The sequence below is a fragment of the Mus caroli genome, chromosome 5 (genome assembly GCF_900094665.2).
Source record: "Mus caroli chromosome 5, CAROLI_EIJ_v1.1, whole genome shotgun sequence".
Lineage (NCBI taxonomy): Eukaryota > Metazoa > Chordata > Mammalia > Rodentia > Muridae > Mus > Mus caroli.
In genome coordinates, this window is record NC_034574.1 from 26,908,016 (window position 1) to 26,923,386 (window position 15,371).

A 15,371-nucleotide genomic window follows, 5' to 3' on the forward strand; every position below is an offset into this window, starting at 1 on the left:
TTGAAGAAATGGGTAAATAACCTTAAGTTGTTTTGCTGGCTATTCTATCACAATGACAAAGAAGGTCTTAAAGGCAAACACACTGTGTGATTGCAACTACATAATATTCTGGGAAAGGCAAAAGTATGAAAATAGTCAAAAGATCAGTGGTTTCCAGGGGCCAGGGAAATAAAGGAAGTATGGAGGGTCGTGGAGGATTTCCAGGGCCAGAAAACTATTCTATATAATTGTGGATTGTTCAGTTGTCAAATTCCTTGAGACTACAACTCCAAAAGGGAGCCCTAATGTAAACTTTGGGCTGTACATGATAATGAGTACCAATCTGGGCTTGTAGATGTAAGCAACTGGCCACTCTTGCTCAGGGGTTTGACAGTAGGAACCCTGTGTGTGTAAGGACAAGGACTCTATACTTTGTGTTTGCTTTGTGAAACTTAAAACTGCTTTTAAAAGTGAAGTCTCTTGGGCCAGAGAAGATGGTAAACCACCCACTGCACAGTGTGAATGTCAAGGTCTGGGTCCCCAGTACACATAAAAAGCTAGCACTTCGCACATCTATAACCCAGCACTGGGAGGGTGGAGGCAGGAGGATTCTGAGAATATTTTAATAAGCTAGACTCACCAAATTGATAAGCTCTAGGTTCAGGGAGAGATCCTGTTTCCAAAAGTAAGGTAGGAAGACACACAGGGCCAGCCTTCAGTCTCCATATGCAAGCACCCACACACATGCACAAAACTACCTGACCTTGTCATTCTCTAACTCATGGATGGCCATATATGCCTACGAGGGAGGAAGACCAGACACCAAGCAGAAGGCACAGGGAAGACGGAGGGGTTGAGAAAGGATGAGCATCCTATTCACCCATTGAATCCAGCCCTAGAGGCATTCCCAAGGAAAGTAGATTTGGTCCACTACTGTATAACCCCAGTGTGGGGCTGTGCCCTGGGCAGTGTTGGGTATCACTGTCAAAAGTTTCCTCCCAAATACCAGATTCTGAACTCTGGGTGCTCACATTTCTGGTTCACAGAGCTATTCCCAACAACCACTGAGCACATGCTAGACATCTCTGAGCACATTAAGCCATCTCTGACCACCCCCCCTAACCCTGGGCATTTAGGGCTAGCAGGGGTGCCCAGTTGGCTGTGCCCTAGGCAGATCCTCCTGATATAATGTCTACAACTCTGAAGTTCATGCTTCTGTCCTGCCCAGCCTTTCCTCCAGGGCCACAGTTCCCATCATGTAGAGCTACCAACCCCATCACTTCTACCTCGTGACATCACCCATGTGCTACATACCTCACCACGTCCCTGAAGTAGGTGTGAGCAGGATATTGGCTAAGGGAGACTCAAAGATGACCTTGCCAACCAGGCCCAGCTAGGAGACCTATAGAGGTTCTACAAGGAATGGCTACCAGAATCTTGACAGCTGTGCTGTGTACAAATATGTCACATGCAGCAACCTACAGTAGCTGTCATCATTGACCCAGTGGGAGACAGGGAGATTAAGACTATAAAGCTTATCACTGGCAAACAGGAACTTGAGTCCATTTTCTGGATCATTATGCCATTGAACCTCTGTCCTTCTGTCAGGCCTGCAGCTACACCCTCAGGGCATAACCTCTCTGCTAAGCAGGAGCACAGGAAGTAGAGGGTTGTAATTGAGCCTCAGCACCTGCTCCCCTGCATCAGACCCTGCCCACTCTGGCTTGTGTAACCTTGGAGAGTATTGCCAGGACGTCCTGGGACAGGTCTGTGGCCAGCTTCCTTGTTCATCATTTGGAGATGCCTTGTCTGTCCTGAGGCACTAGGTCTGGGGTCAAGCCAGTGAGGCAACTCTCTAGAACCTGAGCCCCAGCAGGCTTCCTGCGATCCTGCCACTTGGATCTGTAGGGAAGCAGAAGTGGGAAATGGGGGGTGTGAGAGGCCCAGAAGTGTGAGTCTAGTTAGGGAGAGGGCTATAGGGTGTCGTCACCAGCTCTGACCCTCCTCGCTTGCTTCCTCATTCCTCCTCTACGTGCACTGGACAAGCCAGGAGCAGTCCCTACCTTACCTCCTCAGACACCTTCTTGTATGTCCTTTCTCACCCTGTCAAGCCCTTTCTTCCCCTCACCCAATTCCACTTATAAATAAGAAGAAATTACCTATACATCAGTGGTCACAGGGCCTGGAGGTGGCCTCTCACCAGGTGCCTGCTGCTCTTTCTTTTGTGCTGACCTCTGCCTGGGGCTGGTACAGACTCTCCACAACTCCCACCTCCAACCTTTCCTCCAGAGCGTACACACAGGGATATGAAGGACCGATGGGTTGCACTGGCCTGAGGGGTCACTGGCGTTGATCTCCTCATTCACCTTCTTTGTTTGTAAGAATTCTACAGAGTTGCCACCTCTTCTAGGTCTTCTGGGATTTCCCTGGGGTAGTGAATCCCCTGCCCATCCCCCACAGAGCTCTGCCCACACTTTTAGAATGCTTAAGGCTGCCTCAGAGCTTCTGGTGCTGATGAGTCATGGTATATCCCTAGCCTAAAGAGATTGGCACATGCTCTCTCTCTCTTTTTTTTTTTAAATGGATATTTTTAACTTTAAAAACTATATAGTTTGAAATCCATGACTGTATGTATATTGAAAAACAAGTTTTTAAAAAAGGAATAAATATTAGGTATGGTGCATGCACCTCTAATCTTAGCCCTTGGGAAGTGGAGGCAGGAGGATCAAGAGTTCAAAGCCATCCTTGGCTACATAGTGAGTTCAAGGCCAGCCTGGGATATGTGAGTCGAAGAGAGAAAAGAACTTTTTAAAAATGTAAGTCCTGACCCTCTCCCCAAGACACTAGGGTGTAGTTTTGTATTTTTCTTTTTCTTTTTTTAAACTAATTTTTGTTGACAATTTCATATCTGAGTACTGTATTTCTATCATTTCCATTCTTCTTTCCCCTACTCTCTCTCAAATCCATGTCCTCTTTTATTTATTATCGTACACACACACACACACACACAATCTAGTCTGCTGAGTCTGGATGCTGGTGTTCCTCTGAGTGCATAAGTGTATAGGTTGACCCTTGGGATCGGGTTGTCTATCAGGGAGCTCCTACTTGGATCTCTCAGCAGCCATTCACCGCCTTTAGCTTTAGCCTGAGGGCTGGTGAGATTCACTCCAACCGCGATGGCGTGTAGGCTGCTGGTGGTATCGTTGTGTAGGTGACTGTGATGTTTGCGATGTCACGGGCACACTGTTTCACAGCAGATACCCTGGATGGGTTGAGTGCCCCGAGATCATCATCTGCTGCAAAAGAAGCTGCTTTGATGAGGTTAGGACCCCACCCCCACCCCACGCACACGGATCTGTGAGTCTAAGGATACAGAAGGAAAATGCAGTTAGACCTCATACTGGGTTTGGAGATGACAAGAGTGTATTCTCCTCTAGTCCATGAGCAGTTGGCTGGCTTCATGATACCAGGAACACATTCCTCCTATTGAATAGGCCTTGAATCCATGTAGACAGTGTTGGTTATAAGGGCCACTGTCCATCCTTGAGATATCGTGTGGGGCTGCTCGTCTCTGTGGTGTGTAGACATTAGCGTTGGTTAGGACTATTGATCATTGCTCTCTCCCTGGGCAGCTTACACAGCTTCTGTAGACAGCAGGAGAGCTGACCCTCGGGAGGAAGGAGGCCTCCAGGCCAGCTGGAGCTCCATGCTGTGTTTGATGTATGTGGTGCTTCGGCAATAGCATCTCACCTTCCAGTTCTGCAAGGCAGCCCAGCCGAGGCCAGCAGCAATAGCTGATGTTTGTTGTTGTGGGACTCTCTTCGATTCACAGACCAGCAACTGGAGGAGAGAGTTCAGATACTTGACACTGGGGTTTCTCTTCATCTGTCACTCTTGGAGAAGTCACCATCACCTAAGTAGCATTACTTCATCAAACTTACATATATATATGTAATATACTATGTGTTACAATTATTTTCACAAACATAAAATAGTATGTTTCTTTATGGTTTTTTCAAACAGCCTTAGTGCCTTTCTCCCTCCCTCCCTCCTACTCCCCCATTTTTTGTTCTCCCCTCTTAACACTCTTACATTTTTTGTAATTTAATTTTTAGTTAGCAGCCAAGAATAATGACTGTTATGACATTTTCCATTATGATGTTTTCATGTACACTCCTGCTGCCTTCTTCACCGTCATCCCACCATGGTTTTCCCTCCTCCCTGCCTTTTGTCTTTTATCCCTCCATTCTCTTCTCTCTTCCTCCCTCCTCCCTCCCTTGCTCTGTGTTTTCGCTCTGCACAGGTTACTTGGTGTTTTTATATGCATGATATTGGTCTATATTTGTTTCCTTTCATTGGTTGTTGTTGTTTGTTCTTTGTTTTTCCCCTTTTAATAATTGCTTGTAGAGTGCTCCCTTCAGCAGCACATATATTCAAATTGGAACAATACAGAGGAGATTAGCATGGCCCCTGCTCAAGGATGACACACAAATTCATGAAGCGTTCCATACTTTTCTTAGAGGGGGAACAAAATACTCATGGGAGGAGTTACAGAGACAAAGTGTGGAGCAGAGACTGAAGGGAAGGCCATTTATAGACTGCCCCACCTGGGGATCCATACCATATACAGTCACCAAACCCAGACACTATTGTAGATGCCAACAAATGCTTGCTGACAGGAGCCTGATATAGCTGTCTCCTGAGGGGCTCAACCAGTGCTTGACAAATAGAGGTGGATGCTCTCAGCCAACCATTGGACTGAGCACAGGGTCCCCAAATGAAGGAACTAGAGAAAAGATCCAAGGAACTGAAGGGGTTTGCAGCCCCATAGGAGGAACAACAATATGAACCAACCAGTACCACTAAAGATACCAGGAATTAAACCACCAACCAAAGAGTACACATGAAGGGACTCATGATTCCAGTCACATATGCAGCAGAGGATGGCTTTGTTGGACATGAATGGGAGGAGAGGCCCTTGGTCTTGTAAAGGCTCTATGCCCCAGTGTAGGGGAATGCCAGGGCCAGGAAGCAGGAATAGGTGGTTGGTGGGGGGGGGNGGTTAGGGGGTTTTCAGAGAGGAAATGAGCAAAGGGGATAACATTTGAAATGTAAATAAAGAAAATATCTAATTAAAAAAAGGGAAAAAATTGCTTGTGGACACTGGTCATAATGGCACTTAGAATATTTGGGCAGGAGGATCTCCATGAGTTCAAGGCCATCCTGGGCTTCATAGTGAGACCCTGTCTCATCAGACAAAACAAATAATAAATGATATTTATATGTAAGCGGCATTATGTTCCCACACACATTTTTGCATTCTGCTCTTGCAGATCCGTGATCGGCATCTTAACATGGCTAAAGGAACTTTGTTGATGTCATTAAGGCTCCTGAGATGGGAAGTGACTGACACTATCTGGGTGGATCTGATGTCATCAGAAGAGAGGACACATTTGAATATGGCTGCTGTTGAGGCTAGAGGAGGAAGTCAACAGCCAAGTCTATAATGCGGGAAGAGCCATGGAAATGGCTGCTCCCATGGTCCCTCCAGAAGGAAGGTCCCCTGGTGACATATTGACCTTACCCAGTGACTATAGAGTAAGCCATTAACAAACTTAGGAGCCAGTGCACTCTCAGTAATTTGTTATTGCAGCAACAGGAAGCTCATACAGTGCTGAGACAATATCATGTGCATGGCAGCCATTAGCATCAGTTCAGTATTGTATGCCAGGTACGGTGCTTCATGTGGGACTTCTGGGGACTTCAGCCACAGAATTTATTTTCTCATGGCTCTGCAAACTGGAAATCTATGGTCAGGGTGTGGGTGGGGCTCACTTCTACAGCCTCTTTCTTGCTTTGTAGATGGTTGTTGTGTGGCTGCCTGTTCAGACCCTAGGTATTCTCATGGTCTTTTTCTGTGTTCATGTGGGTCCCCAGTTGTCATTATCTTTATCCTTTTCCTCCTCCCCACCTCCTCCTCTTCTTCTCCTCCTCCTTCCTTCCTCCTCCCCCTCCTCCCCCTCCTCCTCTCCTCCTCCTCCTTTTCCCCTCTTCCTCCTCCTCCCCCACTTCACATGAGTCAGGTTGAATTTGGGTCAACTCTAAGACATCCTTTTCACTCAACCATCTTTTTAAAGATCTTATCTCTGGACACCATTACATCAAGAGCTCCTGAGGGAGGGTTAGTATTTCAGAATATGAATTTTAAGGATCCTATTCCATATGGATTATATTAATCACTGGTTACAATAACCTATCCAAGCAGAATATCTAAGGAAACTGAGTCACAAAGTTGTTGTTACTTGCCAAAATCCACACAGTAAGTAAAGAGTTGAGTCATGTTCAGGAATTTAATCTTCTCTTTTCTTCCCCTTTCTTGTCCTCCTCTTCCTCCCCAACTCCTTTCAGCACCCGGCTCAAGCCTAGGGCCTCCTCACACACTGAGTGAGTACTCTGCCACTGAACTACTGAGCCCTTTTAGTCCCTTTTAAAATCTTTTTTTTTAAAATTGTGACCAGATCTTACTAATTTGACCCAACTGGCCTTGCACTTGGCTTATAAAACCAGGTGGGTCTTAAACTTGTGATCCTCCTGCCCCAGCCTCCCAGAGATCATAGGCTTATGCCACCAGGCCTGATTCTGACCATTTTTCTTTCTGGTTTTTTTTTTTGGGGGGGAGTAGAGGGTTAGGGTACATAGGTACTCGTTAGGTATTAATTATTGAAAGAGGGAACAGCTTCCAGGACTCTTAGAACATGGGCCAGCTGTACCAAGCCTGGTACACTATCCCACAGCTGGCCAAGTATATCTATGGAGGAGAAGGACCAGACACTGAGCAAAAAATGGGTGGAAAGAGAGGGCCTGGGGGAAATGGGCTTGAACCTCTATTCACCAGTGAGCCCATCACTAGAGGCTTTCTCATGGAAAGTGGATTTGTTCCACTATCGTGTAACCCTCGTGTGAGGTATGACATGGACAGTGAGGGCACGTGGACAGCATAGGGGTCTACTATCAAACCCTCTACCCAAATACCAGATTCTGAACTCCAGCTGCTCACATGTCTGGAGAGAACACTTCTCAACAGGAAGGGTCTGGTCGAGCAAGACTGCAGAGAAAGGATGATCAGTTAGTCACATGACCAGCTGAATCCTTCAGGCACATGGCTGGCTGGCAATCTTGGTCAAGTTGAGACTAGCCTCTGCCTAGTCTAGCAACTCATTTTGGTCACTGTGGCAAAGGGCACAGTTACTCTCAGGTTCTAGGCAGGTCTCTGGCTGCTGTAGGAACATTCCAGCGGGAATGTTGGGATTACCCATCAGAAAGACAGAGAATGGTTGCCTCAGAGTGCTCATCCCTCAGAAGGATCACGCTTGAGATGTGAATTCTGTGTCAGTCGAGCTTGCTGCAGCTCAGGAGCAGCACATACATACACATACATACATACATACATACATACATACATACATACATACAAACATACACATACACACATATGTGAGACTGCACTACCAGATAGGCATAAGAACCAGTGAGGTGGAGCATGCTCAAACCCCAGGAATCTCAGAGATCTGAGACGGTAGGAGTGGAGCTGCCCCTCCCAGCCTCCAATGTTGTTCTGGAACACATAATGCGACTACCAGCTGAAACCCTGGGCACCCAGTCATAGCATAGCTCCTGGAGTTCTTCCCTATATTAATGAAGTATCTAGATAGCCTTAACCTTCAGCCAGTGACCTTCCTGGAAATTCTCATGCCCCTCCCCCCAAAAGTATACAGTCCCTGGCTCACCCCAATAAAGTATGGCATTCACATCCACCCCAATAAAGAAATATGAACACGCTAAGATCATCTCAGTAAGCTGCTTCGTAAGAGATCACCATGAGGAAGGCCTTCTCCTAGAAGAGCCAGGACCCTAAGAGTCCTGAAGAAGGCCTTTCTCTCCTCCCATCACTCCAGTACTGCACTTGCTGGTTGGACCAGATCCTGCTCAGCTGAGCTCTGTTCCCCTTCCAGCCTGGTGTGCAGACACCTCAGTGGGGAAATGTGGACCTCAGACCTTCATTCCTGACTTCCTCTCAGGGCAGGTGTACTGAAAGCACACAGGCACCCAAGAGGAGACCTGGAACCACAACACTCATCCCAGACTCTGCTTCCCCTTCCACTTTGCAGTGCAGTGGCATCTGATGCCCCAAAGGGAAATGTGGGCTGGGGACTCCCATTCTGGACTTCTCTGGGCCAGCATATTGGTGGTATCCAGATATCCCCAGGACAGAGAGGCACAACACCAAGAACACCATACCATACACACACACATACACACACCTGGTTATATACACATACATACACACATGGTCACACATACATACATACATACACACATGGTCACACATACATACATACATACACACATACATACACTTATACACACATATATATACATATACACATACACATATATCTAGACATATATAAACACATACACATACATACATACTCACACACACTGTTCTTATTGTGGACCTGTTTTGTGTCTCTCTCTCTTTGGGGGGGGGTGAGTGGTATCAGGACAGGGTTTCTCTGTATAACTCTGGCTGTCCTGGAACTTGCTCTGTAGGTGGGGCCGGCCCCAAACTCACAGAGATCCACCTGCCTCTGCCTCTAGAGCTCTCTATTCTTGTCTCTTAACCAAAGGTAGTAGCAGGAAGAGCTCTATCTTGCTCCAGCATAGCACCTATAGAGAGACATCAGGGGCTCAAACAAAGGAAACAAGTGAGAACACATGAATACCATACATCCCATTACTCCCACTCACCTATGCATGGTTGAATTTCCTCCATAACTTTCCCAGGCACAATGTTCTCAGTCTTTGCTTGAACTATCTCATTGATGGGAAGTTCCCACCTTCCAAAGCAGCCCGAAACATCCTCAGGCAGGTCCTGTGACAAGCAAGCTGCCCTTATACTGACCCATATCCTTCCTGCTTGGTTCCCAGATGGCTGCTAGCTTTCGTGGCTGTTCGGGTATTTGAAGGCAGGTGAAAGCTTTCTTCCTTAAAGGGGGCTCTCGTCATGAGGTGCTGCCGCAGAGAGCTCCACCTCCAGAAGAGGTTTGTCCTGAGTTTCTGTGGATCCACAATCAGCCACAGGACAACCAAATGGCAGGTCTATAGGCCCTCTGAGAGTGGACATCATACCCTGGTCTTGAGAGGACCTTACCTCGCTCTGTGGACCCTCCCTGGTGGACTAGCTCCAGGTCTCCAGGCTTGGAGAGGGGAACACTGTGTTTGGTAGCATGGATTACCCTTTGTATTTGTTACCACACTTCCAGGCCTGGCTTAACTGCACACTTCCAGGCCTGGCTTAACTGCTTCCAGTTTGGGGCTGTGTGATGCTGAGTCTTCACTGTCATGCTGAATAGACTTGCAGTCACCCAGGAGACACACCTATGCATGTGTCTGTGAGGGGGTTTCTAACTGGGAACCGAAGACCCACTCTGGATGTACTAGCTTGCTTTCTGTTGCTTTGATAAATGCATAGTATGACAAAAAGGAAAAGAAAGAAAAGAAGGAAGGGAATGGAAGGGAAGGGAAGGGAAGGGAAGGGAAGGGAAGGGAAGGGAAGGGAAGGGAAGGAAAAAGCAGCTTGTGAGGTAGAGTGTTTATTTTGATCTTCTACTTCCAGATAATAGTTTCTCACTGAGAGAAGTCAGGGCAGGAACCTGGAGGCAGGAACTGGTGCAGAGATCCTGGAGGGATGCTTCTAACTGGCTTGCTCCTCCCAGCTAGCCCAGCTGCTTTATAGTAGCAGGGACTACCACCCACAGTGGGCTGGGTCCTCCCACATCAGTCAGCAATCAAGGAAAAAAACCTAGACAAGCCCACTGGCCATTCTGATGGAGACAACTCCTTTGTAGAGTTTCTCTCTTCCTAAGTGACTCTAGCCTGTGTCAAGTCGACAAAAGCTGACCACACTTGTCTCAAACAGGCTAAAACGGAGCAAGCAAGTGTAGCACTCTCTACCGTCTCTGCTTCCTGACTGTAGCAGCTGTGTGAACAGCTTCCTCAAGCCCCAGCTGCTAGAGCTAGAGCCACCCCAACCACCATGCCTTCCCTGCCATGGCCACAGTAGACTGCACCTTCAACCCTTGAGCCAAAAGAAACCCTTCCTCCTTTGCGTTACTCTTCTTGGGTATTTTGTTGTAGCACCTAGAACTAGAAAGGTAACTAATACAGACCCCTAAAGCAAACTGCTTAAACTCACTGAACTTCATCTAGCTTGCCATATGATGAAGACATCCCTACTGTGTTGTTAGGATGCTCAGACGACGTCATGAATGAGCCAAATACTTTGTAAACCAAAATGACACCCTGCACATGGCTAACCAGGATGAATAAGGAGTACATAATAAGTAAATAAGGATCTTGTAGAAATGCCTTTGTCCCAGGCCCTTCTAAGCAATGACAGTGTCTAGCAGAGTTGGCATTATAGAAGACGACATTGCTACCCTGAGGCCCCCAAGGACACTGCTCACATTCCCCATCACCATGGCCCATTTGCTCACGTTCTCTCTGCCCACATGTGCAGGAGAGGGCTCCGAGCCCAAGTGTTCCCATCCTGGCTTTGAGACCTGAATGGGGCCAGCCTCGTGACGTGGGTTTGAGGCACGTCCTCCTGGCTGGTCATGAGCTCCCTCTTTCTCTCTCCTGTCCTGAGACTCCAAGGCTCCCTGCTCTGGAGTCGCACAGCCATCACCCCTGTTCCACCTTAAATCTAGAATAAATTCTCATCCCCAATTAGAGTGGATTTTATTGAGAGAAGCAAGTAGGAACTGGGAGCCAGGGAAGATGGCCTCATGACAATGGAGGCTCACGAAGTAAGAGGCTCTCGTTAAATACAGCCCCTGGTGACTCACAGAGCAAGGCGGGAGGCAGCCCTCCGGTTGTCAGTGGTTGGGTTCAGGCTATTGCATCTCGTGTCTAAATGAGGGTTCTTTCTGGAACCCTGGCTCTCTATCACAGACTGTGCTTTCCAGCTGGCCATCCATAGCTCCATGTTGGCCCTCTGAACGGTCACGTGACTAGGATGGGCTAGCTGCCATGCTCACCATCCAGTGTCATGGGAGCAGAAGGCCTGGGGCCTCTACAAGTGTGTCACCACTAGCTTAAGCTCAATCCAGTTTGTCTTGAGTTAGCAGAACTGCCTGGGAGATGCACTTCCCAGATGGGGTGGGGTCAGGCTCCCTGCCCTTCTTCATGTCACACCACATGGGGCCTCAAGGATAGTAATGTCACAAACGAGGGACCCTGCCCAAAGGGCCTTGGAGACAGAAGATGTAGTAGCTCTGAAAGAGAGTAGAGGGAAGAGGTCTGGATTTGTGTGTGCCTCTCTCTGTCTGTCTCTGTCTCTGTCTGTCTGTCTGTCTGTCTGTCTGTCTGTCTGTCTGTCTCTCTCTCTCTCTCTCTGTGTGTGTGTGTGTGTGTGTGTGTGTGTAGAGAGACATTCTTCTCCAAGGGCCAGTCCTGCATCCCAGGGGCAGGGCCTGGCCAGCAAAGATATTTTCCATGCACAGGACAGGTGCTAGGTTGTGCCTGACAACTTCCTTTCTGCCTGTCCCATCCCCTCGGCTTGGGCTCCCCAGCTATAAAGTAGGAACAAGTCCCATCCCTTGCCTGCCCCAGGGGGACATTGAACAGGGGTGAGATAATGTCTGCTGCTGCTTACTCTCCAGCAGGAAGGCAGATCCAGACTGTCTACTGTTAACCCTGAGAACTCAGTCCTGCTCCCAGTGGGATGTCTGCCTGTTGTGGCCCTCACTCAGGTGCAGGGACCAGGCCATCTCCTAAGACCCAATGGCTTCTTGGCTTCGTGAGGGAGGATCCCAGAGCCAGCTCCAGCTCTCTGGGGCCTGAGGCCCTGGGCCCTGGTTAACTACAGCACACAGCCCATTGTTTGGAGTTCAAGGGGCCGCCTTAGGCTCCTGGCATTCTGGTTTAACCAGGAATGGGGCAGCTGGGTGTGGCCATGGCCTAATGAGCTGGGTGTGCCCAGAGGAGTTAAGAGCCAGGGGTGACAGCTGTGGGCAGGTCCCCACCCACGCAGGTGGGCAGGCAGCTTGCACAACAGTCACCTGTGTGCTAGAAAGCCATGCGGCATTCTTGCCCTGTATTTATTTTTACAGAAACAAGTGCTCAGCTTTGGAGGTGGGGGTGGGGCTATTTCTAAATATATAAAAGTCATTGTGCTGGTGCTTTTGAACCTCTAAATCTATTGTGCAAAGAAAGCCGATGCCAATCCGGTTTCCACCAATTGCAAAGAAGGTGGAATGCTGGAAATGCAACAGGCTTCCCCCACTCCCAACCCCACCCCTACCCTCTACCCCCCCCCACATCACCCTCATCCCCACCCTCCCCACACACACCCTTACCCCACATACCCTCACCTCACCCCCACCCCCACCCCCTTTTCCACTATTGTAAAAAGCAAGAAACTTGGACCTTTCTCTGTCTTGGTGGACAGGGGAGCCTCCCTCTTCCGACATCCTCCACTCCTCACTTCTGTGATGGGAGACACTCCCTACCCTCTGATGCTCTTGCTGGGAAATGGAACCATGACCTTCCTGCCTGGGTTCTCTTCCCATTTTGTTGACAACAGGATGTGAGCGTCTAGTGGCTTCCAAATAAAGACCATATGAACTCACGGTACCGTCCATGGACCACTGAGTGTGGAGCCTTCCAATGGGCCCTTTCTCTGTTTGAGAGGAGCCTGCCTCTGGCCAGTTTATCCAGGCAGGAGTCAGGCCAGGGCACTTGTTGCCTTACTGAAATGCCCACATTTGTCCCTGGAGCCTGCATTCCAGGCTGGGAGGCCAGCAAGGGTTTAGGATAGAAAGACTGGTTTGTGGTCCTTAGAGACCTTCATGGGAAAACCAAGCAGAGGACAAGGGGGGTGGGGAGCCTGGGAAGGAAACTGGGCTTTGTGAGAATGTGGTCCTGTCTACCCAGGGTGACTGCTAGTGAGGTCTAACAACAGGCAATTAAGATCTGGAAACATGCGACTTTGGGATGGAGTGGGACCCTGAATGCAGGTGGGTTCTCTAGGTCAGTCCAGGTTTTCAAATGCTCAGGTTCAGTGAGGGCGACTCAGCATTCCCATCCATGAGGTAGGGGCACTGCAAGGAATAAACTCATCCTTAGGAGAGTTTTCAGACACTGAAAACTGACCTGTGGATGGTGTCGCTTAAATATCACCTCTCCTCTTTTCCAGTGAAGCCATTGCTGTTCAAGGCTAGGCCTTACCTTTGCCTCCAGGGTGTTCTTAGGCCAAGGAGGAGACAGAAGGTCTAGTCAGCAGGGGTTAGGGAACTGTAAAGGCAGGGTGTCGTGATAGCTCAGCACAGGCTATATGTCTGTCTCTTAACTGGCTGAGTTCATTAATTCATCGTAGTGCCAAGGATAACAGCCTTCTCTTTCCCCATAGTCCACCATCTGCATCACTGCTCAACCTACCTGCTGGCTCAGCTCTTCTCAGGCTCTCGTGTCCCTCCACCCTGCCCCATTCTTGGTTCATGAGTTGCCAGAACCAGGGGAACTATGGATGGTCCTGGTTAGGGCTGAGGGGCTCATTATAGACTGACCAGAGCTCCTCATAGCTTAACAGATAGTGGCTTAGCATAACCCACAGTGTAGAGGTCATGTCATGGGGAAGGTCATACAGCAAAGGTCATAGAGCAGAGGTCATGGGGGAAAGATCATAGCACAGGATAGAGACAGAGTTAGGCCTCTCACAACACTGCTCCAGGGAAGCAGGCCCAGCCCACTTCCTTCCCTCATCTCAGCACGCTATAAAGTACACTTGGACATAACGATGGGAGCTTCTTCTCTTTGTATGTTCCTCTGGGACCTTCCTGGGCTCAGACTGTCTCACAGATAGTCTTCCAATCTTTGCTTCTTTCTCTAAAAAACAAGCTAGGGCAGAGATTATTAACAGTTTAAGAGCAGAGGGCAAGAAGTCACTTTGTCTCAGAACCCAGGAGCAGACATGTCAAGGAGGAAAACCTCTGGCTCTCCTGAGGCTACAGGGATAGGGGTGGAAATTGCCAAACTTTTCTCGACTTTACCCTTGCATACCATGGAGGCCAGAGGATGGAACCAAAGGAGCATAAAATAGGCCAGTACACCATCTCAACACAGAGGCTCTCCAGAGTCTGGCACACGCAGTGAAGGGTCAGAGAAAGCTGTCCCAAGAAGAGGCTCCAGTCTAGGAAAGCAAGTATGTGAAGTTTTTCAAGAGGAAACCAGAACTTCCCCCAGGGCTGAGCCTTGAGGCCACCACACCCGTCACCTCACCCAGACTTGAGGTGATGAAGTAGGCCTTTCTAATAGCCAAATGGATCCTGAAGCAGAAGGAGAAGAGGGGGCAGCAGCCAGAGAAAGAGGCTGAGGCCAAGAGCAGGACTCTTGATAAGGTGTCTCTGGGAGACACAACCCAACACTCAGTGCTCTCCAAGGCTCCCAGCCTACCCTCTAGCTGCCTCTGATGCATCTGACTCTGCTGCCACCACCGAGAACCTAAGGAAGAGGCTGCAGCAGGTGGAGGAGCTGGAGCAGAGCATCCAGGCTGGCGAGGTTAGTCAGTCCATCAGAGAGCAGCTAGAGAAGCTGGCCCAGCAAGGGGCTCTGCAGGAGGAGCTAGAGGACTAGGAGCCAGGCCTGTGAGGCTTCAAGGGTAGGGGAGTAGATGGCAGAACAAACAATGGGGTGCTCTGGGGGTCCAGGGAGTGTGGGAAGGGCACCCCAAACTGGCCCACTTCCATCCCCTGTAGCCTGACTCCATCCTCCAGAGCCTGCTCTCCCCCTTCATCCCTTCCTCTTTTTTTTCAGCTCCTATTTTTGGACCCCCCCTCCCCCAGCCCCTTGGATTCCCAGTGTTTACTAAATGATGACTAAGTTACCTCTACCACTGCTTTAGATGTTTGCTGAGAAGAGAATGGGGTGGGAATCTGTTAGAGATCTGAGGCTGAGGTACAGGGAGTACCTTAAGTCTCGGCGTCTTGGTTCCTACTCACAGTGTTACTTCCCTGGCCATCCTGAATCCCCCACTCTTTGTTTTTTTTAAAGTAAGAATAAATTCAAGTAGACACAACAAAAGATTTAAGAGCCCCATGCCATCCCTCAGTCTGATAACTCTACTGTCCTGCGTAGAAATCCGGACTCTGTTGTATCCACCTTAGCACAGATGTCTCTGGTGCCACCAATGCTGTCTTCACACCTCCTGTTTAACATGTTGCCACTGTGACACTAGGTTGGGATGCTACCGGAGGCAGTCCTGTGGGCTGAGGGCAGAGCGACATTGGTTTTCAAGGTTGAAAGCCAGTCTAACCACTGGGAAATTTAAG

The 15,371-nt window shown here is 48.9% G+C and overlaps 1 non-coding gene and 1 pseudogene across 1 annotated transcript; both read left to right on the top strand.

Moving 5' to 3' along the window:
* Positions 1-3,155: 3,155 nt before the first annotated feature.
* Positions 3,156-14,691, top strand: LOC110294176 (annotated as a pseudogene).
* LOC115031272 lies at positions 4,388-4,494 on the top strand. Its single transcript, XR_003836871.1, has one exon. It is a non-coding gene; the product is annotated as a U6 spliceosomal RNA (small nuclear RNA).
* Positions 14,692-15,371: the final 680 nt, after the last annotated feature.